Source organism: Platichthys flesus, chromosome 21, assembly GCF_949316205.1.
Source record: "Platichthys flesus chromosome 21, fPlaFle2.1, whole genome shotgun sequence".
In the NCBI taxonomy this organism is placed as follows: domain Eukaryota; kingdom Metazoa; phylum Chordata; class Actinopteri; order Pleuronectiformes; family Pleuronectidae; genus Platichthys; species Platichthys flesus.
The window spans coordinates 15,839,864-15,865,839 of record NC_084965.1 but is presented as its reverse complement, the minus strand read 5'-3'; positions in this window follow the sequence as shown (position 1 = coordinate 15,865,839).

Here is a 25,976-nt window from a genome sequence, read left to right as displayed (position 1 = left end):
ATATTATTTTCACAATGCTGTATGTCCAAGTGCTTTTTCCTGACAGTTTGGTTTAATTACTTATTTGATGCCATACAGAGAGGCTGAAACATCATTATTGACAGCTAAGAATCACTTTCCATATTTCTGGAAAGTGATCCTTACAATCCAATCCCAACAATGTGACTGAAAGAAAAAGCATGTTGTTGGTCAGTGTGACCTGTGCGCTTTTGTTTTATCGTCATAGACACTAAAAATACTAACATAACATTAAAACGGATGATATAGATATTGCAAACAAAAGAAAATGTTAATTATTAATCATTATGATCAAACATCTGTTACTGGGAGGGCGTTTCATTGATAGGCCTCCTTGTGCAGGGAGGTTGATGATGGTTGATAAAGATGCCTGATCGTCTTGTTGGCACTCAGTGGTGAATACATGGATCTAGTTTAGGAGCATGAGTTGTTTTCACATGAATGTGTGACTCGATTGTAACACATATTGACAAAATAAAAGCATTTCAGTATGATACCATGTGGGAGGAAGCAGATAACAAGTCTCGGGTCCCTGCTTCATATCAGGATTGTTATTATCTTCATGAGAGTCTGTCTCAAGGTTCGTCTTATCCCAATGTCAGGGACACCATGGCTCCTCCGAACACTAAACACAAAACAGTCAAATTCTTCGAGCCTTCTCAGCCACAACTTTACTCAGGCATATAACAAATCATACACAATATTAAATGAGTTAGATTGAAGAGGCATTAAGGCCCTAAATTCCCTCATGCAAGTGCCCCATGCACTTCTCCAATTCCTTTTCTTTCCAGATGAAATCTTGCAACAGCTACCTTTAACAGAGCTCCGCACATAAGGAGTGAAATCTAAGGTCTCGTCATATACATCTGCAACAAAAATCTTTTTTTATTGAAAGGTAAAGGTTGCATTCCTCCCCAAATAAATCTGACTTTTTTTAACATAGCTTTTTTCGTTCTTTATGATCAGTGAAGGCTCCAGGTCAGATTTAAAGTTTAGCGTCCACTGCTGCTCTGGAACATGTTTCTCTTTGACACAAACAGAGCTCTCTCTATAAATTCTACAGAGAATTTTCTAATTTCAGGTTCTCTGAGCACAAGCTGAAAGTACAACCGCATTACGACGTCTAAATTCGAAAATGCATGCAAAACAAAAAGACTGTGTTTTTCCATCACCAAACAAAAGCCTTTCTGTTTTACTGTAAATAGAGACACAAGGTCTTTTGCTGAATTATGTTTGGATGTAATGATGTGGAGCAGCCCACTCTAAGTCAGGGTTTGTGCTGACTTTTTCACACCAGACATTTAGTAAAAGTTCAAATATATCAGAGCATGCAAAGTAGAGAAGCTACCTGGAATCAACCCATCATTCATTGTATTATAAAAGCGTATTAAAATGTCAAGTGTAAAATAAGCTTGTCACTCGTCTCAGCAGGGGGCTTTCACACCTTGTTTGGTCCGGACCTTCAGACTTTTTACTTGAGTTAAACCAAGTAACAGGTTTGAAGGTTTCCTTGGACTATTGCCCAGACCAACAGACCACCGTCAGTTGGAGGGGCTGACGGACCAGACCACCGTCTGTTGGTCTGGATCAAATTGAACCATTGTTGGGAAAGCTGGTGTGTAAAAAGATTTATTTTTAGTACCTTCAGAAAAAGAAGCTGAAGCGGCGAGCATGATTGCTTGTATTCTTTTTCTCCGATGATATGTTTGAAATGAGGAAGTTCATTTTGCTGGTAGTAATACCATTACAGTAGCAACTAAAGTAACGAAGTGAACCAATTGTTGTATTTTCTCCATTCACACAGAAAGTCAGCATTTTTTATTTGCACTCTATCAAAGAAAGTTGGGGAAGACAACAGTAAAATTGATAAGATGCTGTCCTGAGACGCACATCTTTCTACAAACCAATCAATGTTAAGTATAAGTAGTTGAAGTCCACATATGTGAAGGTGACAGGATGCAAGTGTGACATACAACAGTCTCCCTTAAGTGCGATATGAAGCAAAAACTACCCAGATCAAATGTAAACAATACAACAAAGACATTAATCTGGGTCCAGACTGTGAAAATGCCCTAAAGTGTCACAAGAGCTGAAGAAGATTGGCTGCACGAAAATACAACACAGGTGACTACAGAAAGAAGGAGGGGACACAACTGGCTGTAACACACACACTTAGCTCTTTGAAGAAAAGAATGGGTTTAGACTTTTTATTTAAAACAACTTGGACAGTCTTTTGGGTGGAATGTCTTTAATGGTTTTTATGCCCAAGGTGTATTTTTGCTATTTTTTATGTTAAAAAATTTACTTTTATCCTTAATTCTTGTGTGAGAACTTTAGTCCACAAAAATAGTTAGAGGATAATCTTCTTTGTATCTGCTCCATCAGACTGGATGTTGCCTGTAGAGCAAACAAACACAAACCAGCAACTGTGAGCACTCTGTGAACCCTTCAGGCTGTGTGTGTGTGTGTGTGTGTGCACACGTGTATATGTGTGTGTGTGTGTGTGTGGAGTCATGAGGTCATGCAGAAGATTATACACATTTAAGTAAAGAAGCAAAGGATTTAGTAGTGAAAAGGGAGACAAACTTTCTCTCGCACTGTGACTATTTGAGTAAACATGGAGCAAGTGTCAAAAATAGTTCATTCTTGTGCATGCACATGCACATGCACATGCGTATGAACAGGTGCATGCGCATGTACATTTGTATGTGTGTGTGTTGGGAGGAGGAATCATACAGAGATGGCTCCTGCTGCTCTTGGTCCCTGGACACGTTCCCTCTGCCCTCATTAGATGGTTAACCAGTGTCCAGTCAGGCACACACAAAACGGGCCCCTCCAACTGACCATCCATCTCATCTCCAGAGACAGCAAACAAACCTCCCTGCAGCAGCGACCCACTGCTCCATGAGAACACCCGCTGCAGCTCAAAACAATCCAAGAGGACGAGTCAAAGGAATGAAAGGGCTGGGTTGTTGAGGAAACAGGCAGGGGGGGGACGTTCAATCGATTCGCTACATATAAGCGTATCTGACATGCATGTCGGTAGCTGCCTGCTAATTATGGCCCCAAATCTACACTAGGAGGTTGTTGTGTCACCGGATCCCGGGAACAATCTCCTGATTGTTGTGTGAGAAGATTGGTCAGACAAGGGCCGCCGACTTTCCCCCCAATTATCCCCATTTAGCGGTTCTGCTTCAAGCTGCCTGGACGGAGAGGAGGGGGGGCGGAAAATGAGGAAGCGAAAGGAAAAATTTAAAAGCAAGGCAGAGACAGAGGAAAGAAAACGGATCCATCAGCGAGGCACTGTTTTGTTGACACCAAACTGTGGAAACTTGAACACGTTTGTGGCAATTAGTATTTTTTTTACTTTGCAGCCGCGTTATTTTAAGGCTGAGCAATGGTCCTTGGCCTAATGAGCTCAGCTACCTCCCCCCCAGCTACCTCCCCATCCAGTAGGGGCAGGAGGAGGCGGGGGGGAGGGGGTGCAAAAAGGGACGATTATGAATTGAGTTAATGAGCCTGGATTCGGGCGGGTGGGGAAGGCAGCCTGAGAATTCACCCTCTCCCTCTTTCGCTCTCTTCCTGACCGAGTGGAGAAAAAACAAAATCTTCAGCAGGTGTTTTCAAAATGTGCTGATTCCCAGTGATGGATTCCTGTTGTTACAAGTAAGACATGTCAGATTCTTCCGACGTGACTGTAAAGTGATGTGCTCGCCGCTTCCCTCAGATCTCTTAAAAGCTCCACTGCTGCTCAGCCAGACCTTTCCTGACCTCCGACGTGAATATCAGGATAGAACAGATTTAATTCCTCCTGACTTTTTCGTTGCTTCTTTCTGGTAGCCTTGTGATGGCCATATACCCACAGTAACACACTTGAAATCCAAAAATTCACATTAGTAAACAATACAGTCATTTTTTGGTAGAAATCTTGTTCATTGTTACATTCTCGGACACTATATTACAATCTATATGAGGCCTGCACATTTCGTTTCACACTGTTTTGTCCTTTAAGTTAAATTTAGCGTTCCTGAGTCTGGTGAGATACAGGAAGGGACAAGTTGTTGATAAATTAGGTTTTATTTGTTGTCTATTTGGTTTCCCCCTATTGTTTCCAAATGGTCTGATCCTCCATCTTATATGTTCCCTTTGTCTCATTTGTCAGGTTACTTGTTTGCGTTTAATGTGTCGTTTGGTTAGAAGTATTTTTGAATAGAAATCCAACTGCTTTATTTACAAAATTTGCTTATTTGTCATTCCTTTCATACTGTATTTAAATATTTTGGGGTTAATATAAATCACTTCTTTTGAAAAGTGATCCTATACTCGTGAGTCCTTCGACTGCCTGGTCTCTGACAAGGTGAAAAGTCAAAACCAGCACCCGGGATATGAATAAATGTTTCTTCAGAAAGTGGGAAAACATTACTTGTAAACTTTCAAATTCAGTGCTGTTTCCACCCTGCATTATACAAAGGAGCAGGTCCTGCCATAGCTTCAGTTGTCATGGGCCCAGTTGTGGTGACCGAATCTGACCAGACTGTGTCAACTCACAGCAGCGAGCAGTCGTATCATTTCATTCTAATGGCAGCAAAGATGAGATTTCAAACATTTCTTTAGTCACTGCCCACACAAACATCGCACCAGTCAAATTACCAGCATTGGCATTGTCAGTCTGAAGCAAAAGTTCATGCCCTGTGGAGAACACATGTGTCGGGGGGGAGCTATCCCTGCAGAAAAACATGTTTCTTCTATCCCTAAGGCTGTGTTATAATCGCATGAAGGTAAAAGAAGAAACACCTTCGATAACGTCATCTCTTATCCTCTAAAATCACTTTGATAAACTTTCTTCAGAGAGTGGCGCTTGCACCTCCATCCCCTTCTTCATTCACTTCCCCTTCTCCCCCCCTTGCTGCTGTTAGAGCGAGGAGGTGAGCCTGTGGACACGGTGAACTCCGTGGCCGAGCTGAGCCGAGCCTGGATGGAGGTCAGTGGAAAAGGGGGAGGCTGTCAGAAGGATGGGAGGGGGTTGGGGGAGTGGGGGGGCGGAAGCGAGGCGAGGTGTGTTTGTGTTTGGCCTGGCCTACTTAGACTGATTTCAGCCCCAGCAGCAGCCCCGTTGGAGCTCCCGCGCTTCGCCCACTGAGCTCGCCTCAACACCCCCGACTTGATCACTCAACCATGTGACTCCCGGCCCGGAGCCAAGAGGACCAGAGACAGACAGACGGGGGGGGGGGGAAGACACAGACAGAGAGATACTTGATTCCACGAGTCTGCAACATTGCTCGCATTTATCAATTTCATTTTCAATCTAATAGAGCCAAATGTGGTGGCGGGAGATGTGTATCAAACCACTTATCTCTACAATTTATCAAGAACCCTCAAAGGCTCGGCTTATTAGCTGAGCCCATGGGGATGACACAAGGTCAGGGCGATGGACAAAAAACCCTCTTTTAGTACTCGGCCCGTTTAAACCAGGCTGAACTTTTCCAGCGCAGATAATAGCAGACTGCTGATCTTCAGCTCTGTATCAAAAGGCGGCTGTTTCCCACACTGAGGCCTGTCTCTTTCCCACAGACGACTCAGAACGCGAGGAGCAGATAGTCTCGATGTGTTCAATATTAGCCATGCCGAGCTTATCACCATCGCATCCCGACACAGCTCCTCCCGTTCACCCCCCCCCCCCCCCCCCCCCCCCCTGTTTTCATTCTCTTTCGCCCCAAACATGCACATTGTTTGCTGAAAAGAGAGGGGGAAAAAAAGAGAAGTCAAACAAGAGAGCCCTGTGTGCACCGTTCAGGCGCCGACTTCAGTAAGCACAGTGAGATAATAAAAGAGCTCGGCTACAGTGCTTTTTTATTTGCCGCGGCCCTGTTTGCTGAGTCACGCAAATTTCAAACAGCCTCACATGCTGAGACGTTACATAAACAGGAGCATTGTCCTAGATCCGTTCACCTCCGACTGTTGGGAGTTTTCTTGTTTTGATGCACCTCACTGTGGCTCATTGTTCTCCGAGACTCCGCCGTGAGAGACAGACGGGGCAGGAGTGGCCCGCTGACATTTCACTGGCGACAGCAGCAACACACTGTGACCTTTCAGATCTGTGTCCTGCACGGATGGGACACACGCTGCAGGGCCAGCACTGATGGTAGAGATAGTTCTGTGTGCGTGCGTGTTTGTGTGTGTCTGTTTATGTAGGACACTGAGGAGAAGACACTGCGATGTGGCCATGCGTGCGAGTCTGTCTCCATGCCAGCAGTGATCCAGAGCCAGTGCCATGAGGGTTTGGTGGGGAAAAAAACAGTAAATATTACAAATGTGCTCACACTGTTTCATCTCTAAAACTGCATCATTTTTTTAACTGATATTGATGCTTTTTACAGTTTATCTAATCGACAAAATATCAAGTGTAGCCCTTAAGTTTTGGCTGAAGTGTCTCTCCCTGGAAATGTAAGAAATGCTTTGAGAATGCAGTGCTGAGAGACATTGCAAACACACACACACAAACGACTTATCAATTAGCTTGCTAAAGTTTTCTAGGCTTTCCAGTTTCGAGCGGCGACTCCAGTAGCTGCACACACACTTTAGCAACAGGTGTCACATGAAGTATAGAAGGCTTCTCGCCTCTGGAGCCTCCTGACCAGGCACAGGAGGCTGATGCCAAGACAGAGAGCTTAAACCTTGTCTGAGGAACGCGGTGGTCTTGAGCCGTTTGAGCCGTTATCTCAGCCACCGGTTCAAACGTGTGAGAGAGAGAGAGAGAGAGAGAGAGAGAGAGAGAGAGAGAGAGAGAGAGAGAGAGAGAGAGAGAGAGAGAGAGAGAGAGAGAGAGAGAGAGAGAGAGAGAGAGAGAACCTAGGGGTAGGAGAGGAAAGGGACGTCTCTGAATGGAAGACAACGTGTTGGTTCAAGGGTTTAGTTTCGGTATAGATTTGAAAATGAGCACAGCTTTCCGAATTCCCACTCACAAGCAGCCAACCTTTGATTAGAGGCTGTTAACCTTTAATTATAACTATATATTGATGTCAGAAAGTCGAGAGATCTCAATCATTTCACTCTAAGAATGCATTGGCCTTAAAAGTTTCGCCTTGTAACCAGCCTTCTACCCTTTCTTTGTCTCCTTGGTATTGAGCCATTGATTTGCATTGTGTTTTATCTGTGAAGGGAAAAGTTCCTATGGGCCTTTGTGCATATGTTCGAGCAAAGTTCACTACCACACCACTGGCTAATACAGAGGCCTCAGTTAAGTGTGAAGGTTAGAAATATGTACTTCAATGACATTGAAAACAATGACATTTCTGTGTAGATGAGCTTCTGATGGTTAAATGTCTCATGTATTTGTATCTCTCTGTCTCTCTGTCTCTCTGTCTCTCTCTCTTTCTCTCTCTCTCTCTCTCTGAATGCACACTGTGTCAGTGTCACTGCCTTTGTTCTGTTCAGCAAACAGGTCAATACTGGTCAAACAGTCTTTCTCTGCTTAATGGTGACTGTGTTTCAAGCATTTTCTATGGAATGAGTTTATATTTAAGAATGACTGTGGTTCCATCCATATTTCATTAAATGTATACATATACAATGTATATACACCCCCCCCCCCATCAGTTTTCCATGTACAGATCACCCAAACAGAATGGTTGTCAAAAGAAGGGTCATTGAAACGAGCCTTAACAACCTCTGTGATCATGATCTCTGGTGAATACCATTTTATTACAATTGATAGATAAAACCACGTCTGAAATAAGAGTCTGTTAAGTGGAGCTGATTAAGCTAACAATGGCATAATAATAATAATAAATGCTGAGATAAAGTTGTTAATTCCTTGTAGTAAACCTTCCCAAGCAACTCTCTCGCTATCATCTACATCGTGTAGAGCATGAAGCACATTCCTAGAACCTTTGGACAGACAGCCGTGTGTTGTGTGGTTTAGGGACATTTAAGCATATCTCCATGATACTGTTTGCCTTATTGAATGGAGCCTTATTAGCACTTTAGCTTAAAATGGCTTCAGCCTCTCTGTTTTTCCCCCTAAATCCTTCTGCGGAGGTCTTCACTCCACTGGTTCCCACAGGCAAACAGAGGTTAATGTGTCGTTGAGCTCAAGCAGCGCTCTCAGCAAAAATCGGACAGGAAATTCCCAACGACGATCAGTTCCATCTTTTTTTTTTACTGCTTAACCACAAAATCCCTCATTTGACTCAAGGGAGGAGAGGAAGGAAACTGCAGCTGCGCCAAAACCGACAAGTGAATTAACTGATGGTTTCAGGTTTTTATTTTTGTATTTTACCTGTGCCGCCACAAAAACAAGCTGCCACACAGATTGAAAGGGATAAGTCATACAAGCGCTTAAGAGCCACGCAATACTTCCTCATTCCCGCTGTCATCATTAAATCCAGGACTCGATCCTATCAGATATTTTCTTACACCTCTGAAATGTTTATTTAGATTTGGGTTCATGCAGACCAATCAGGCCTCTATTAAACCCATTTATTTCTGTCATTTGCTTTGATTAAAATAAATGCTTCTCTGGGGTGAGACGGGGGGGGGGGGGGGGGGGTGATGGAGAAACATTTAACTCCCTGCTCTGAACGTGATGCTGATATGTGCTGGACAGGCCTCCACAAAAAGGTTATTGTGTGGCTTAATTGCGCCCGGTGGATTGTGACTGTGGTGGAGAGTGAGGTAAGGGTGCTGCCCGGATCGCGGCCCGGGCCGAGCCTCGCCCTCATGCTGCAACGGTTCCACAGCTGTCATCGCCTTATTGTCCAGCCAATTACCCATAATTACCCCTGGCAGCATCAGCGCCATTCAGCGGCACTAACAAAAGACGCTACCTTTCTAGCCAGTTTGATCGGGGGAAGCCGAGAATGTTGTAGTGTTGTCTGGAAACTCAGAGGGGAAGAGCAAAGCAGACAAGCTGCTTCAAAGGTCAGTGCTTTCGGAAGTCTTCGTAAAACTTCAGCATGAGAGATTTCTTCACTGCTCAGACTGAACCTTTATGAAAGAAAACCTTAGCATATCCATTCAATACCGGGCTTCAAGGTTATAACTTGATTGGTGATGTCCCCTTCACTTTAATAAACTGATGTTTAGTCTGGATGGACCGAACAGAGATGTTTTATACGATGATGTAGACACTCACAAGTGCTTGCTGATTGTGGTCATGATGTAGCCTTCACTGATTCGTCAGGCTTCTATCACATGACCCCTGTCTGGAAGAAAACAAACAACATTAGCCCCGGCTGCCAGTGTAGAACACAACATGGATAATCAACTACAGCTGATGTGCAGTTAAATTCAGCATTTTACAGTGAAGCAAAGTTGACATGCTTAAGAAAACTATTATTCGACCACCGGCAAATGAATGAACATGGATTTCATATGAAAGCAAAGAATTATGGATGTAGCCTTACAGTCAACTGTAAAACCCCTGCCTCACCCTCAACTCTGAGCATTTAGAAGAAGTCACAGTGGCCTTTACGTAATGTAAAACAACAGCTTCTCTCCAGAGCTATTGATTGGCACTCTGTTATGCCACTGCTGAAAGATGGCGGTGCTCCCAATGAAGCCATGAATGCATACAAAAATAATGATTCTTGATTTGAGGGGGTTATACACTTGTGTAAATGTGATTGTGAATGTTACAGATATTCAGAAAGAGAGTTCTTACAATAACCCATCAAGCTTGTAACATAAACATTTAAAATATACTTGTATTGTGACGCCCCTGGACATTATTGTCATTGATGCTCATAACACATCTATAAAATATAAATTAATCATTTAATTGGTAATAATCTAAAGTTTGATTTATAAACTCAGTTTATTTACAGCTAACTTCCTAATGAATAATACCTGTGAATGTGTGTTATTAACAAGTCAATAATTTATTGAAAACTTTGTTAAAGCTAAAAAAAAAATCATATTATAGAGAAAAACTTTAATTGACAATGGCAACAAACACCGTGAGATATTCTTGTTTTCAGTTCCAGTCGGAATCTTTTTCTGTTAATAACCTTGATTAGATAAAGGTAAATGTGACAACATGTCACTATTTGGATCTGTGATCATAAAACCCAGCTCCATGTACATCCTGTAATTATTAGTGCAGTGTAGCAATGTGGATAATTGGAACATAACTCAAGTAGTGCTGCAGGCTAGATATAAATCCTCCACTGTGGAGCTTATTGTGATACAACCTCCTGCAGATGTTACTGCTCCTTTAGTTATCTTGCCTCTATCTGTCTGCCTGCTACTGGTTATCCAAACCATTACAGAGAGCCCAGACTGATCCCATGCTGCGACTGATTTCACTGTCATTTCTTATCCACGAGCGTTTGGAATGAACTTTACAGCCACAGCTCCGTCGCTTAATCATGTTTTATGGCTCCTCTGACCCCCGCTGCCAAGAGGAGATGGCAGAACATGGCAGGCCGGGGCCTAAGACTAATAATTATAAACCAGCCCCCTCTGTCTGTTTAACAGACAGCCACTTCCTCCGATAATACACAAAGCTGGGACTGTAGCAGTGGCCATATAGAATGTACAGGGGGTAAAGTGAGATAACGAAAGTTTCAGCTCTTGAAGATTCTTCACAGTTAACTAGTGAAACAAAATCCAAGTTCAAAAGATTCAATTGATTTAAACTCAAACTGCAGGGTTTTTGCAATTTCACTTTTAAATATGATGCGTCAAACTACTTGTGATGAACTCACTTAAATGGAGAAAGGGGATATAAACAGTTAATGAATAATTGGCTGGGATATGCAGTGGAAATTAAATTATTTTAAAGTTAAAATTAGACTTTTGAGTAAAGCTGAGCAAACACTCTGCGACTTTTAACAACAGAAATGTTGTCGTTAAATTTCACCTCAAAGTGTCTGACATGGAAACCCAAAGCTCACGATTTATGTGTTCACACTATACGTTGCAACAGCTCCCCCGGTGCACGGCCATTTAGTCAAAAAGTCCAGCTCCAAAGCACATCTCCTACTCTTGTGGATGAAAATCATCCATCTCTAAATTTCAATCACACACAAATATCTCAAGTTAGCTAACATTTGCTAATAGCCACCATGAGCCGCTGCTCATACCAGACCAAGTAAGGCTGTAACTGAAAGATCCCTTAGTACGTTGAATTAAGCACAGCAGTGTTTTATTGCTCATAAATACAACCTTTCATTTGCAAGAAGAAGACTGTGTTATTTCTTCATTTGAAAGCAACATACGCTCACTTTAATCTCCCTTCTCTGTGTTTACGTTGTTATGTCTACCCCCTTGTAATTCCCATGAGTTCGGACACGTTGCGTATTTCACGCACAAGCTCAGGAAACGGTGGCACACCGAACAAGCAAGTTCTATGAAAGTCACAAGTGAATACGACCTTGTGGTGTGACTGCATAACTTTTACACCTCGCTGCGCCAGCGTCAACAGTCAAAGCCTCCAAACCACACAGCGCTCACTTCCAGGACGCACACTGTGAACTCACAACAACATCTCTTAACAATTAGTTTATTAAGAAGACAGAGCTTCGTGAGATCCAATGTAAAGCGAGACCAAGGTCAGCTCCAGACCTGTCGCCGAGCGGGCAGCGCCGGAGCCAACACCCCCACCAGGCAGGGTGGAGACTGTCTCGAGAAGGTGGGAGCTTGCTGGGAACTGCCAACATTTCCAACTTGACATGTAAGACTAACACAGAGAGAACTGTGACTTCTGAGCTGATGTCATGTGTCCTGGACGGCCTCCTTGTTGCAGTGACCTGGTGAATTTCATCACGTGCAATAAATTTGTCTCCCAGTTTCTGCACAGTGGGCAAATTCAGGTTTTACAAAGTGTTTGCAGATCTGTACGTCTTAACAGACTGAAACACGACCGCTTTGCTATTGAACGTGAGCCAAATCGGAGAGGACACAGCTGAAGAGACGCTTGTTGAAGCCCAAATCTATAAACTAGGAGACTTGAGCTCCACTCGGCTCCCACAGTCAGACTGAAGAGCCTTTTTATGATCTGTTTATGTTAGTCAAAGCAGAGGCCATTTTCCAGCCCCCCTTCATTTCGGTCCTCTGTAACCCCCCCCCCCCCCCTCCATTTCAGAAATCAGGAAACTCTGAATCCAGCAGCGTGGGAACACAGAAACTAACCAGAGGTGCTGGCAAAATCAACCGCCCCAGCATCCATGCAGTCAGACACCACCTCTCTTCCACGGCACGTCCCCCTTGCGCTGTCCTCACCTGCAGCAATAACTTTGTCACGTCATAAAATAACAGTCGCTAAAATGAACCCCATTTCCACATCCACGTTGGCCAGAGGTAGCCTGTGAGGAAACACCTCATGGCGTTTAAGTCAGACTCCGTTCGCGAGACGACTCCAGCCTTCCCCGTGTCTCTGGCACTTGGCTCCGGAGCCTGCACAGTAAACCAAGCCACATAACTGCTTCTTTGTACATGTCACATGTATTTCTGGCCCTTCGGTGCAGTGAATATACAATGCGCATATTATTTTCATTCACATTATGCACGGTGGAAAATGCTTTCATCTCGGGGCAGGCTTTTTCGCAGTGGCACTGCCCTCTCGGCCTCTGGGAAGCGTAGAGCGGAGACGAGAGTCCGCGCCTGACACAAGTCACACTCAATCTGGACTGAGAGAAAGCAGCGGTGGCTGCAGGCACTCTGGTCGGCCAGGCTCGTCTCAGCCCTGCCGGAGTTTTCCGTTCATTTAATTTACATTTCCCCTCCGGTTTTTATTCCCTGTTCTCATAGAGCTCAAGGGTGGCCTAGAGGTTAAAGGACAATTTAGTTCATACCCACACAGAACCTTCCACGTTCTTCGATTAAGTTTGTTTATTTTTACACTTCACTTGAATCCAATAGCGCTTACATCTCCCCTGATTAATGAGATTTCAACGATCTGCCAAACAGAAATCTTCCAGCATGCCTCATGGCTCAAAATGGCATCATTTAAGTGGAGGCTTTGCAGGCCGAGACTTAATTGAAAAAGCTCAAGCTGCTTTTACGCCTGTAATTATGACATTTATACCCCCACCGCTACCTATTCCGCTTTTTTATTTTCTTCAACATTTTTCCACCTCAATTTCCAGTTGCATCTTTAACTGGTGAAAGGAGCTCCAATTAAGCGGCCACATTGGTAATCTGGTTCCTATTTCAGGACATAAAAGATCGAAAAAAAAAAAGAAAAGAGAAAAAGAACAGAGAGAAAAAGAGAGCGGGCCTCTGCCTGCCACCACTGAGACTCTAACCATTTCCATGTGCCTGTGTGTCTTTGCTAAATCCCTGAAACCCGCCTTCTCTTTTTTTTTTCAACCACGTCCCGCTGCTTCTTCGTCTCACTAAACAGACTTTAAAGAGCATGCATGGTAGTGGGAGGGACACAACAAGGTGGAAGCACTTCAGGCAGCCAACCACGGCCTTCCTTCCCGAACTCGGCTGCTCTTTGCCTCACCTTATTGGCTGCGGCAGCCGCACAGATGTTCCCTCTTTAATGATTTTTGTAACCATTAAGTTAATAGTTGTTTATGGCAGTGAAATGCAGGAATGTGGGGGGGGGGGGGGGGGGGTGGAGGAAGGGGAGTGGGCTGATGGATAGGGAAGTAGGGGACTTTTGAGCACGGAGGGGGGGATGTGATGATAGGATAAATATGAGGAGGGGGAACGGCAGACTTTGGGCCAACTGCGGTGGAGACTGTGGGCTGACGTTACAAGAGAGATGGAGACAGGGGCTTCACACGTACTCTGTCATGTACATACATTCACTTACACACAGCCACATGAATGCATGTACATCCTTAGTGGACCATCAAAGTCCTGAAGACAGAGACTCAGACAGAGAGGCTGGTACAAAGGGTAGTTAAGAGCTGTACTCTATATATATATATATATCCCTCTGGACAGATGGGCTATGACCTGATAGACAAGAATAAAGAATGAAAGTTGTAAGTAATTTGATACAGAATGATTCACCTGGAACAAAAGTCTAAGTCTATTTTCTGCAACTTGAATATAGACAAATTTATTATTTATAAAGTAATACATACATTTTCTTACATTTCTTTATAAATTACTCTTTAAAGTAAACTCTACTAATAACATTAACCCTAACATTAGTATATGTAGCATAACTCGTCAAAGCTACATTCCAAGTCCATCCACTCAAGTTTAGCATCCATACTAACCATGATATTAACATATGTAGAAGTGCAAAATTAGATGGGTGCAATTAACAACCAGCCACCAGTGAACTCAAGAAGAGGAACAATTCCAACACAAGCTGTGTCCCAATTACGGGGCCACCTTCTTTAAAGGATGTCTGCATGGTCGCCCCCCTTCAAGGACAAACCTAAATGAAACGGGTCGGGTCTACTTTCCAGGATCCGGCCTTACCGCTGTAACATGTGCACCGTTAGCTGTTTCGGTTGACTTTAAGTCTGAACATTAAACAGTGTGAGCATTGGACCTCTCATCATTATCTCTTTAAAATAAATTCGACACCGAAGGGCAATGAATTCTGGGAAAGGTTAGCCTGAGAGAGATTCACCTTGGAGCCTTTGTTGTGCTTAGATTAAAGAACATATTTTTAGATTATAATTTTGGGGAGCACTCAAAATGTGAGAGCCTAGTCACGCCTCCTAAGGACGAAGCCCAAATCCCCTCAATTGTTTAGTTATTGTTGTTTAGGACATTTTAGAGCCCCCTTCTAATAAGGCGTCCTTTATAAGTTGCATCTACTTGTTTTATTAATGGCAACCCAAAGTCAAAGTTTAAAAAACAATCATAGCATGTATCTCCACATGCCAATCACCAATTCACACACAATTCCAACACACAGTAAAATGAATAAATCATAATGAATAAACCATCAAGGGTTTAGTATCTTACCCAAGAACATTGCCTATATTATATTATGTGGACTGCAGGAAGACAAGCAACTATTGTTTAGGTTAACAAGGAACCAAATAAATATTATTACCGTTATCAGACAATTTTATATAAATCATGTATGCACCATAGCAGAGTAAAAAGGCAGAGATGGTTATGTAAAGAATACACTTTCTTTTTTCTCTGTGTGTGTGTGTGTGTGTGTGTGTGTATGCTTTCATATAATCACTGCAGCACAGCACATATGTAGTGCATTACTCGTCTCCCTCATGGTAACTTTCCCTCAGACTTCTGTTATCGTCCCACTTCCTCCTCCTTCTTATTTCCATTTATGTCTACCCAATCCGCACATCTGTCCATTCTGCAGGAGCTGCCAACATCTAAACACGTTTCAGCGTCTAAACACAAAACTTAATGTCAATGTTCCCACTCAGCTACTGTGGACCTGTGGAAGGAATATTACTCAGCTTCATGCAGGACCAGAGTAGAGGACCCTGTCTTTGGCCAGGTACAACCCCATATGTGCCTGGGTCACAATAAGTCCCAGGTGTCCCTCAGACTTGGGGTAGTGTTGTGCCGGCAGTGGCCTGGACGGCGGCTATAACTAACAAGACTAACACAAACCGTCTGTAATGGCCATATAAACCGTTGCCCCTTGTTAAGAGTGGAAAATAAGGGATGGTGTTCCTATAGGGTCCCTCGAGGGGCTCTGTGGAGCGTGACATGCAGGGATCCAGTGGGTGGGGATCGCTGTAACCATCAATCTGTCCATTGGTCGTCTCTCTTGGGGAACTCTTGAAATCTCCCATGAATGATTTGTGGAGACAAACCACAAGCACATGTGTGTGAGTCTCAGTGTTTGTTTGCTGATTTGGCAGTGTTTGCTTTGGAATCTGCCCCTTCTGAAGTAGCCTCCACATTCATTACTGGGTTATTCTTGACTCACACAACTGCAAGAGATTAGCTGCAAACCTCCGCCTCCCTGACCACGGAGTCAGTTTTTTACGCACATACATTTCACACACACCAACTTATACACTGACACTCTGATAAGGCACTTGAATGAAAAGCTTTGCGGTAACAACTAACTCAACCAATCAATTATAAGTTTAGTCTATTAAATAATAGTGAAAAATAAAAGTCACAGTTGATCTTTTCAATTTAACTTTAATGGAATCGAGCATTTTAGCATATTTTACTTATTCATTCAGATTTTGTGATTGAAAATTTCACACTGCAATAAACCTTATTCTCCACTGTCAAGCATCAAATGGCTTTGAATAACTCAGTGAACTGTGGAGCATTCAGCAGCTGCACAGGCAGGAACTTTTTTCTAGTGGACACCAAACTTGGTGGGAATATATCGGAAAGGGGTCAAAGGTCAAGGTGAACAAATACGGTTTTAAAAGCTTTCCAGGATAACACTGCAAATAACTGGGATAAAGTCAAACTCCAAGGCTTATATTGATCTGAAAATGATCAATCATCAACCATATGATATATTACAATACGTGAGGTCATTAAGAAGTCACAGACAATGAAAATTAGATCACGCATAGTTCAAATTGCATTTTATTTTTTCAGATATCTCTGCTTCCTATCAAACTACAGACACGACTTGAAGCTTATATACAACAACAAATTATTCATAATGATATAGAAGGGAATGGCGTCATCATGATATTATGATGACAGTTAATCATTTCATGCAGCGTATGATTAGAGACACAATCTACAACCTGATTAGATTAAATTACTCTTCAGCATTCATTTGTCACTGTAACATGTAATTGTAACAGTATGAAATCAATTATTTTGCCTGATGGGTAATATACAGCGTGCGCAGACTAGGCCTATGCATTGCCCTCCAATGATTTCAATAATGTTTGTGTCTTTGATTGACACAGTAACTTTCTCTTAAACTCTGCTATATAACCTTTGCTCCAGGCGACTGCAACCTAAACCTCAATGTGTCAGTACAAACCTCCTCTCAACACCTCGCTTCTCTCCCCAAGCTACCTGTATGTGTTGGCCTAATATCAGAGATTTACTGCTACACTCCACCTCCCAGTCTCACCTCCCGAACAGCTGAGCGTCTCGGCGGCTGCCTAATCCTCCAAAACTGTTTCTATCTGCAAGCGGACCGCGTCCATCAACAGGAAATTAACCCCAGCCCCTCTGTAATGTGAAACAGCATCGGGCTCCATAACAGCAATACTCATTCACAAGTCTTACACACACCCATGCGCGTTGTTAAAAATATGCCCTGACACCTGGGACTGGGGTGAGGATGAAGTCATCAACACACATGCAAGAGTTTGGATATTAAATCACACACACACACACACACACACACACACACATGTACACACAAAGAATTACGGCCAGCCACACGCAGGCGGTATTCCCACCGCTAACTGGCTACGGAGACAGCAGTGTTATGGCTTCATTGTGGGCAGACGCACAGCTGGGAATGTGGGACGTGCACGCCGGAATACCTGGCAAGGCGAAAGGTCTGGGAAAGGAATGCCCCATTGACAGGAAGCTATGGATTGGAAACTCTAGATGCTGTATGCATGTAGTGAGAAACAGAGGCCACTGTCGTCAACTGGGATTTCTTTTATGGCTAAAGGTATAGGAGTGTACTTTGATTGTGTGATGTGGGGGGGGGTGAGATAAGAACAGAAGTAACTGATGAGACAGATATGTAGGTTTGATTATAGTGTGGCACATAGACATTGTTTGTAGTTTACATTTTTTGAAATTAAATTAAATGAAAGCATTTATTGTCATTGTACAAGATAAGCACTCAGAATTCTGTGCTTATCTTGTATATACAACAGAATTCTGAGAACTATTTCTAATCAGTAAGAAGAAAAACTGACAAGTTACGACAGACACAAGCATCACAATAAATGATAATAAATATAACAATAATAAAATATATATATAAACAAATCAATTATTTGGCTTTCTGTTTAGATACTGTTACATATTATAGATAATTGAGTAGTGTGTCCTTTATAGTGTACTCGTGGCATTTTGTGTGTGACGAGTGGTTGTTGACAAGTCTCAGCTCTCAAAACATGTGGAAGGGAGAGAGAGGCAATGCTTCATAAATATGTTTAGGTTTTAATGTTAGAGTGCTATGTTGTTTACTGCCAACACAAGGAGGTAATTTGTTCACCCCTTTTCATTTGTTTGTTGGATGGTGTATTTGTAAGCAAGATTACGCAAAAAACTACTGGACGAATTACCACCAAACCTATTGGAATGATGTGGTATGAGACAGGAAAGAAGCCATACAATTGTGGTGGGGATTCAAGCTGTTTTATCTATTTTTTTTTTAAATTATTATTTTCACTGTTTTCCCAGGAAATTATTCATGGGAAAAATTTAGAGAACTAACATCTATGATTGTGTGAAATTTGTTGCAGCTTGATTGAATCTAAGAGGACTGTTTGAGGGGTTTGCACGCTACTGTGTCCAATTCCAGTATTTTCCATTTTGTATTTATTCAGTCCTAACTTTTTGATTTGTTTTGTGCAAACAGTTTGAGGTAAGAGCCGAGCCAACAGATGATTAGCATAACGCTGTAGTTTACCATTGCCAGGGCAACTGGTAAACAGAGGGAATGTAATCACAAGATTATATTGTGATTGGTTAATCAATGAATGGTTATTACTGTTTTGTTTTTTTATATTGAACATGTTGTTATTGTTTTACATTGTCGTAATTTCAGTTAGCAGTCAATCCTCCATAGAGTAAAGCCATGAAGAACAGCTGACTCACATCTGTCAGAATAAATCGTTTTACTAAAATATGTCACCCCCTGATATCATCCCACGTGGCTCATGGGATATGAACATGTAATTGACCACTCACTTAAATTTGTTACCTCATATGTATAAATATATCTATATATATATTTGTTTATCATCCATAGAGCGAAGCCACTAAAGACCAGTCAACTCACATGTCATCCCTTGACTCTTCTTGCACTCTCCAGTTGTAACATAAGCATGAATATAAAATGTACTTGGCTGATCCAAGTCCAGCTCAATGACACAGCAGGAAGGTGCATCATCAGTGTTGATAAGGTTTCATTAATGAGTGGGCGACTCCAGGAAGAGGATAAGGATGTACTGATGTGTTTGTGATTAAAGCATAAACCTCATGATAAAGATTTATAATGACACAGTTTGCACTCTGTTGATAAATTGAGTTCCGCCCTTCTCATACTGTGTGATGATGTTTAACTAACCTCCTGTTATTCTAGACATATTTAATGTGCTGCCTCCAAAATATAAAATGATTTCCTCATGCGAGAACAGACTCTCTGCAGGACAGTCCCCCCAGACAATCTTTTGTAATGTGTGTCAAATCAAGTGAAAAAGCAAAACAGACATAAAAAAGAAAACTGATGATTAAATATGAACAAAATCTTTATTCAAAATAGCTGCTTTTAATCATGTACTAAACATTGAGCAGATGCTTCAGACATTCTCATGTCAGCCAATGTGACAGTACAGAAGGATTATGGCCTCAGTGAGTGAGTTGATGACTTTTCTAACAAGCGTCATACAAAAAACGCAAAAATGTACAAATGATAGGAAAAAGCTGTTATACACGTAAAAGATGTCAACTTGGAAGACGACAAGATTAGAGAACTTTGATGAGGGCCTATGACAGAGACTCTGAGCTGGAAACAAAAACATGTGATTTCCAAAGAGGAACGTATTTGTGAATGATTTGAGTTTAGATTTCCTCACTGTTTAAAACTTTAAATCAAAGCCAAACCCCTTTTAATCTGTTTGTGATATTAGATGAAAAGTCATTGTCAAAGTCGACAAAAAACTGCCTGGGAACTATAAATCTCATTATGATTCATTCTTTGATAACTTGGAATGTCTTCATGAAACCATTCAATAAATGCAAGACATTTCAATCAGAACCAATACATTCAGTGTTTGACAACATATTCTTGCACACGCATCACAACTTATAGGACAATATAAAAGTGTCTGAAATCCAACTCCTTCAACATCAGCTGATTAGAGCAGAACACAACAGATAAAAGTAGGAAGTGGTTTCCGAGCTTGTGCAGCCGGATGACGTCTTAAAGTCTGACAACCTGGAGCAAGGGTGGACCACAAAGAAATGCTGAAAACTCACGTTCACACACAACATCTGAATCTGATTTATTCCCCAGCTACTGACTTAAGTCTTACACCAACCGACACATACCTGCCCGCCACCATGCTGAACCCTCTCACAGTGTAACATCAACGATATCTCCAAACCCAAAAAGAGAAATGTATCGGCAAACCCACTCTCCCCATAGCATGAAATTCCTCGGGATCATTAGTTAACCGTAACCTCACAGTGGGTTTGAAAAAATCCTTAAATCAAACAGCCCCATCCCCTTAAATCCAGTTACAGCTAAAAAAAGAAATGCATGTATACGGTGAACATGTAGGGAGCTGCAGTGTTTGTGAATGTCACAGATCCATGTGGAGCAGACTGGGTCGATTAGCGGCTGCTTTAAAGCTCGGCGCACTTCAAACAAAGGAGCAGGGAAGGAGCAGATGTGGCTGATTTATTAACACAACAAGGAAACAGCTAATGGTATCTCCACTTTATTTGTTTTGCCTAATTACAAGGGAGCAAAGTCCTCTGAATTGACGGCCGTGATAATACTGAGAAGTCTGTCAGGTTTACTCTCTCAGCGCTGCCCGATAGTAAATGTGCCGTGGGGTTCAAAACAATGGCGGCAGTTTCTTGGTTTGCGGTGGGGTGTGCCACAGCTTCAGGTCAAAGCGGTCAGTGCAGTTCCATACTGTCCTCAGAGCACTCCTATTGTCTGTGGACAATACACCTAAATGGCTGTAACTCGGTCAGTGGACCAAACACATCACACGCATTGACACACAATACACTCCTCTCTAACAGTATGGCTGTATGGGCTCCAATTAATATATATAAATTCAATTTAGACAGAAACACAAGTCATGCAAAACATCTTATAAATAGATTGATACAAAATAATCATTGACAGTCATTGTTACCTAATGATGTATCCGTATGAATTGGTGATTCTGCCATTAGTGCCACTATAATCACTAAACAATTTTTTTTTATCAGCATTGTTCACCTCACATCCGCTAAAAACAATTATGTTGCAAAAGCCAATTAGTGTTGAGTGCGGAACTCATCCAGAGAAAGGTCCTAGCACTGATCCGATCTATCAGGACCATTAAAATGGCAGCTGGTCAGCCTTTGGTAGTACTGGGAAGATGTACAGATGGGAATTTAGAGACAACATTTCAATTCCCCGAGCTATGGGCATCCCCAAATTATCTTGTGTATTTATTTTTGTTGCTCAGGTGACAACTGCAAGTAAATACAAATTATCCTCTGGCCAAACTTCCACAAGTAACACAAGTACATTTGGTGTAAATGCAGCATAAGTTTCAATGATGATGCCATCAAGGCTATTTAAAGCTACGTTTCCACCACATGGACTTTCCCCAGGAACAGGGAATTTTTTGTAGGAACACAATGCTTTTCTACTGCGGGGTCTAAATTAAAATAGGTCTAACCCCCAAACAGTATCTGAGGAATGGTATTTTACAAAAGGTAGAGGAACCTTTTGGGTGGGGCAATGGTGAAGATGCCTGGTTGGTCAAGTATTCCCGTGTTTTTTTTCCTTGGTCGAGCATCTCAGCAGTTATGAATATGCTTTATTAGTCATGCTGTTTTCCAATCACTCTTGTTGTAGTGTAAACCGATTCATATAGCGTCATTGTTGTTGTATAGATTTCTGTATCACCACCACCTGATGTAGTCGAAAGTTAAGTTTGGGCTTGAGCACTGCACTGTTTCTTTTTCGACAGAAAGACCAGTGTTTCAAAGGAAGCTGCCAAAGATGTCTAAACAGAGATAAACCATTGAGTTGCATTATGGGAAGCACAAATGGCTGTTGACTCATGCTGAAGGCCAACGGTAAGGACCTCTTGCTTCTGCAGGACCAGTTAAATGAGCCATTACTCGATCATTGCTTGATCATCCAGTCAATACTGCAAGATAAATGAAGATGGTGCAATTTGTGTTCCTCGAAAATGTCAAGACAATTTCTTCACAGCTCTTCCTGTACAAGCCATCAAACAGCCAGTCAAAGCAGGAGTCCACTTAAAGCTGCATGCTAGCCATCAGTGTAACTGCATCCACCGCAAAAGATCATTTGGTGGAAAAACAAATTCTGGCCTCTGGTTAACAGAGGGATGTTTTCCATTAATCTCAGGAGTAAGAGGCAGCGCTACCTTGCAGACATGAAATGGACCAACAAGCCTGTGTGTGTGTGTATGGGAAGTACACTGGGAAGTAGCTAGATGTATGCATGTTTCAATAAGAGAGAACACGTGTGCAACATATGATTGCGTGTGTTGTGGGTGGGGTGACGTGTAGACATGCCTGTTCACAAAGTTCAATCAAATGTATCTGTTGTGTGTTTGTTTGCAACTATAATAGCTCAGTAAATGTCAGCCGCTGAAAATACAGCTTATTTTCTCAGTGCCACCCATACATTAGCCCTCAACTACCAGTCTCCACCCTAGTGTGTGTGTGTGTGTTTGTGTGTGTTTGTGTGTGTGTGTGTGTGTGTGTGTGTGTGTGAGAGAGAGAGAGAGAGAGAGAGAGAGAGAGAGAGAGAGAGAGAGAGAGAGAGAGAGAGAGGGCATTAGAGAGAAAGGGGATGAGCACCACACAGAAGCCCCAGGGAGAAAAAGGGCGGCATCACAGGGTTGCAGGGGTAATTTTCATACCTGTCCCATGGGTAATGGTGCATGGATTTCATGGGGCCCCAAATAAGACTGCTAAGGGATTAAATGACCCTTCACTACTGTGGAGACAAGGCGAGAAAGAGGGAGAGTGAAAGAGAGATGGTGGAAGAGAGTGTGTGAATGCTTTTAGCAAAGGAAACACAACACATTGATATAAACCAGACCTGGAGTGCTGCAGTGCACACATTTGAATACAATAAGTGAATAATAGTTTACATCATGGGGTTTTCTGACATTAATTTCCATACAGAACATTAAAGAGTAATTATCTGCACTGTCCAATTCTTTTCCACACTTTGAAAAGTCATAAACAGTCACTGATCATCGGAACCTTTTAAGGGGTTGATGAGACACTTTTGGCAAAGACAGTTGTTATCTCCTTAATAGCCAGAGAAGGTCCATGTGTTCTGAACTGCGATAATACAGATCTTTAATCAGTGGGCGGATATAGGATATTTCCAATTGAGGGGTCATAAAGGGTCCACAATTTACACTGAGGGGACAGTTATATGTACAACCTCCGTACACTACTCCGGATTCAGTGAGGTGCACATCTAAGTCGTTCCTTCTTACTGTTAGCTCTATAGCTTCGAGCAAAGCCACACACTTGAAAATTTTTAGAAAATTGTTCCTTATTGAAGCACAGTGTCTACTTTGTACTTCAAATAAGATCAGGATATTAAACTTCTTAACAAGTTGTCCTTTTTATTGTTGTTATTAGTAAGTACGTTTTTTTCAGTTGGGGCCAGTGCCTCCCTGGTGCTTCACCTGGATCCCCCCCACCTATAAATAATTGAGATGTAATATATAATTCAGTGTGCATTTGTGCGTATGTGTGTGTGTGTGTGTGTGTGTGTGTCTTGAAGCGGCACAGTCAAGGGCCCATTGTCATTTACAGTATTTAGGAAAGAGAGACAGAAGGAGCGACTGAGGGGGGAAAAAGAAGGATCAGGCAGTTAGAGGATAGAAGGGTTGGAGAGCTGGAGGGTGAAAATTGCAGGAGTGGGATTATTGAAGATTACTGTGCAGAAGCAGGAGCAGGATGTGGGGGAGCGAGACGGAGAGGGTTGGCTTTCATCTGGTCGCACAAGACAAAAGAGCTGCCAGTGACGAGCCATGAAGGTCCCCATGTAGTCTCGCTGGATGGTTGATGGGGCGCTGGGGAAATGAAGTGTGTGTGAGAGGGGGGGGGCAAAGTGGTGAGCTTGTGTCTTAATACCAGACTGATGAAAACAGCTTTTTTTAAATACAACTGATTGCTGGAGATTGTTATGGATATGTAAAAGAGTTTTGAATACAGTGTTGCTCTTGTCCTGTCGCACATCGAGGCAAATACAGGGAGATAGTTCTGACAGTTTCAAAGCATTGACACAAAATGTCAGTGTTGTCTTCTCACACACACACACACACTCACAGACATAATGATGGAGTCAGAGGGGAGGTCTCTAAATAAGTGTTTGTAGTCTAACAGAAGCCTGTCTTTCTCGTGGCAGGAGCGCAGGCAGACACTCTAATTACACCTCTGCACCACGCCACCACTGTCTTACTGTAGGGTTAGCTCAGATGAAGGGTTTCTTTGTGTGTGTCGGTGTGCGTGTTTGTGTGGGAGAGTCTATGAAAGAGAGAAAAGCTGTGATGGTAAAAAGGTGGAGATGAAGTCGGATAACCTTGGTTTGTGGGGTTTTTACCATTTTTCCATATTGTGTCACTTCTCAAAATCCACCTCCTTACGTCCAGGCATGAGTTACATTATGTGTGTGTTTGTGTGTGGGACAGTCAGGCTCCATCCACACCACTACATCTTAGATATAAAACACATCATATATGCTACGTGTATGCAAAGTGTCCAAACCACTCCTGAGTTATTGAACCACTAAAACAGAGAACTTTGGAAATGCTGCTGGACACTTTTACTTTTGAAAACTCAAAATGAAATCATGTTTTCCCCCCTAATGTGAAATCTGACAACGTGATTAAATGCAGAGGAATTATACTTAATGCACGGACCAAGGCGCACACCCTCGCCTGAATGTTCCAGACATTTTGCTGTTGTGAAAGCATCTGACTGACAATCTCCTCCTGTTTTCTTCATGTGTGAAACTGTCTGAAACTCTCTAATACACATAAATGCAACTGCACCTACAAGGAATTGGAGATGGCACTCTCACTGGCTTATTTCCTGCTACGCCCAAAACGCACCCATGACAAATGTAGAGACTATGCAAGAACCTTTGGAACCCTGCGCCCGGCTTCCCTTGTTTACCGCCGTGCCCTGAAGGAACCTGCTCCATGAGCTTTAGACCATGCACCCCAACGGCTCAAATAGAGCCCTGAGCGTGTGGAGGGTTTACGCCATGCTATACGCGTGTTTATATATCACTCACCAGCCTATCAGCTATTGCCATCTCTCACACTCATTCACTCACTCAACCAGGTCTGAGAGCGAGGGAGAGAGAGGCTGCCCCCGTCATCTGTCTCCGTCTTCCGCTCAGCCGTATCTAATGACCGCTAAAGAGCCATCTGGACTACCTCAATGTACAGACCTTTACTCCCATTTCACCAGTCAGTGTTTACACACTCCTATACTCACAAACGTCCGTCTCCCTCCTTCTCCAAAAATTCAATCTTACGCGTCTGTTAATCTTTGTTTAAGTCCATTTAAATGCGTTACACGCCCAAGCACAAGTACATGCACAGTTCAACGTATAGCAATTAACTGCCATGTTCACATGCGCAAATTGGACGTGTGCATGCACGCTAACACATCCAGGCAAACCGGCTCTTTCACACGTGAATATGAACAAAATATACTTATGACTATGATCCTCATTACATCAACATATGACACTATAAAAACCAATTGAACAGACGTTAAATACAACGTTTCAGAACTCCTCCTGGTCTCTCTGTCTTCTTTCCCTCTTTCCCCCACCTCTCCCCTCATCCCGACCGGTTGAGACAGATGGCCGCCCACACTGATCCGGTTCTGCTCGAGGTTTCTCCCCAATTACGGGAGTTTTATTTCTCTCCTAGGTCGCCTGAATTGAATGTGATTCCCAAAAGAGGCTGGGGGGAAAGACGTGGCAGTATTTTAATATGAATACTGAAAAGACCACCCTCGGTATCTGGATGCTTCACACGTGTTTGTGTGTTTGCACCTACGCTTTTGGTCCCTACATTAGCAGATTTGATGCCACTTTGGGGGCGGAGGAAACAAGCTGCATGTGTAACACT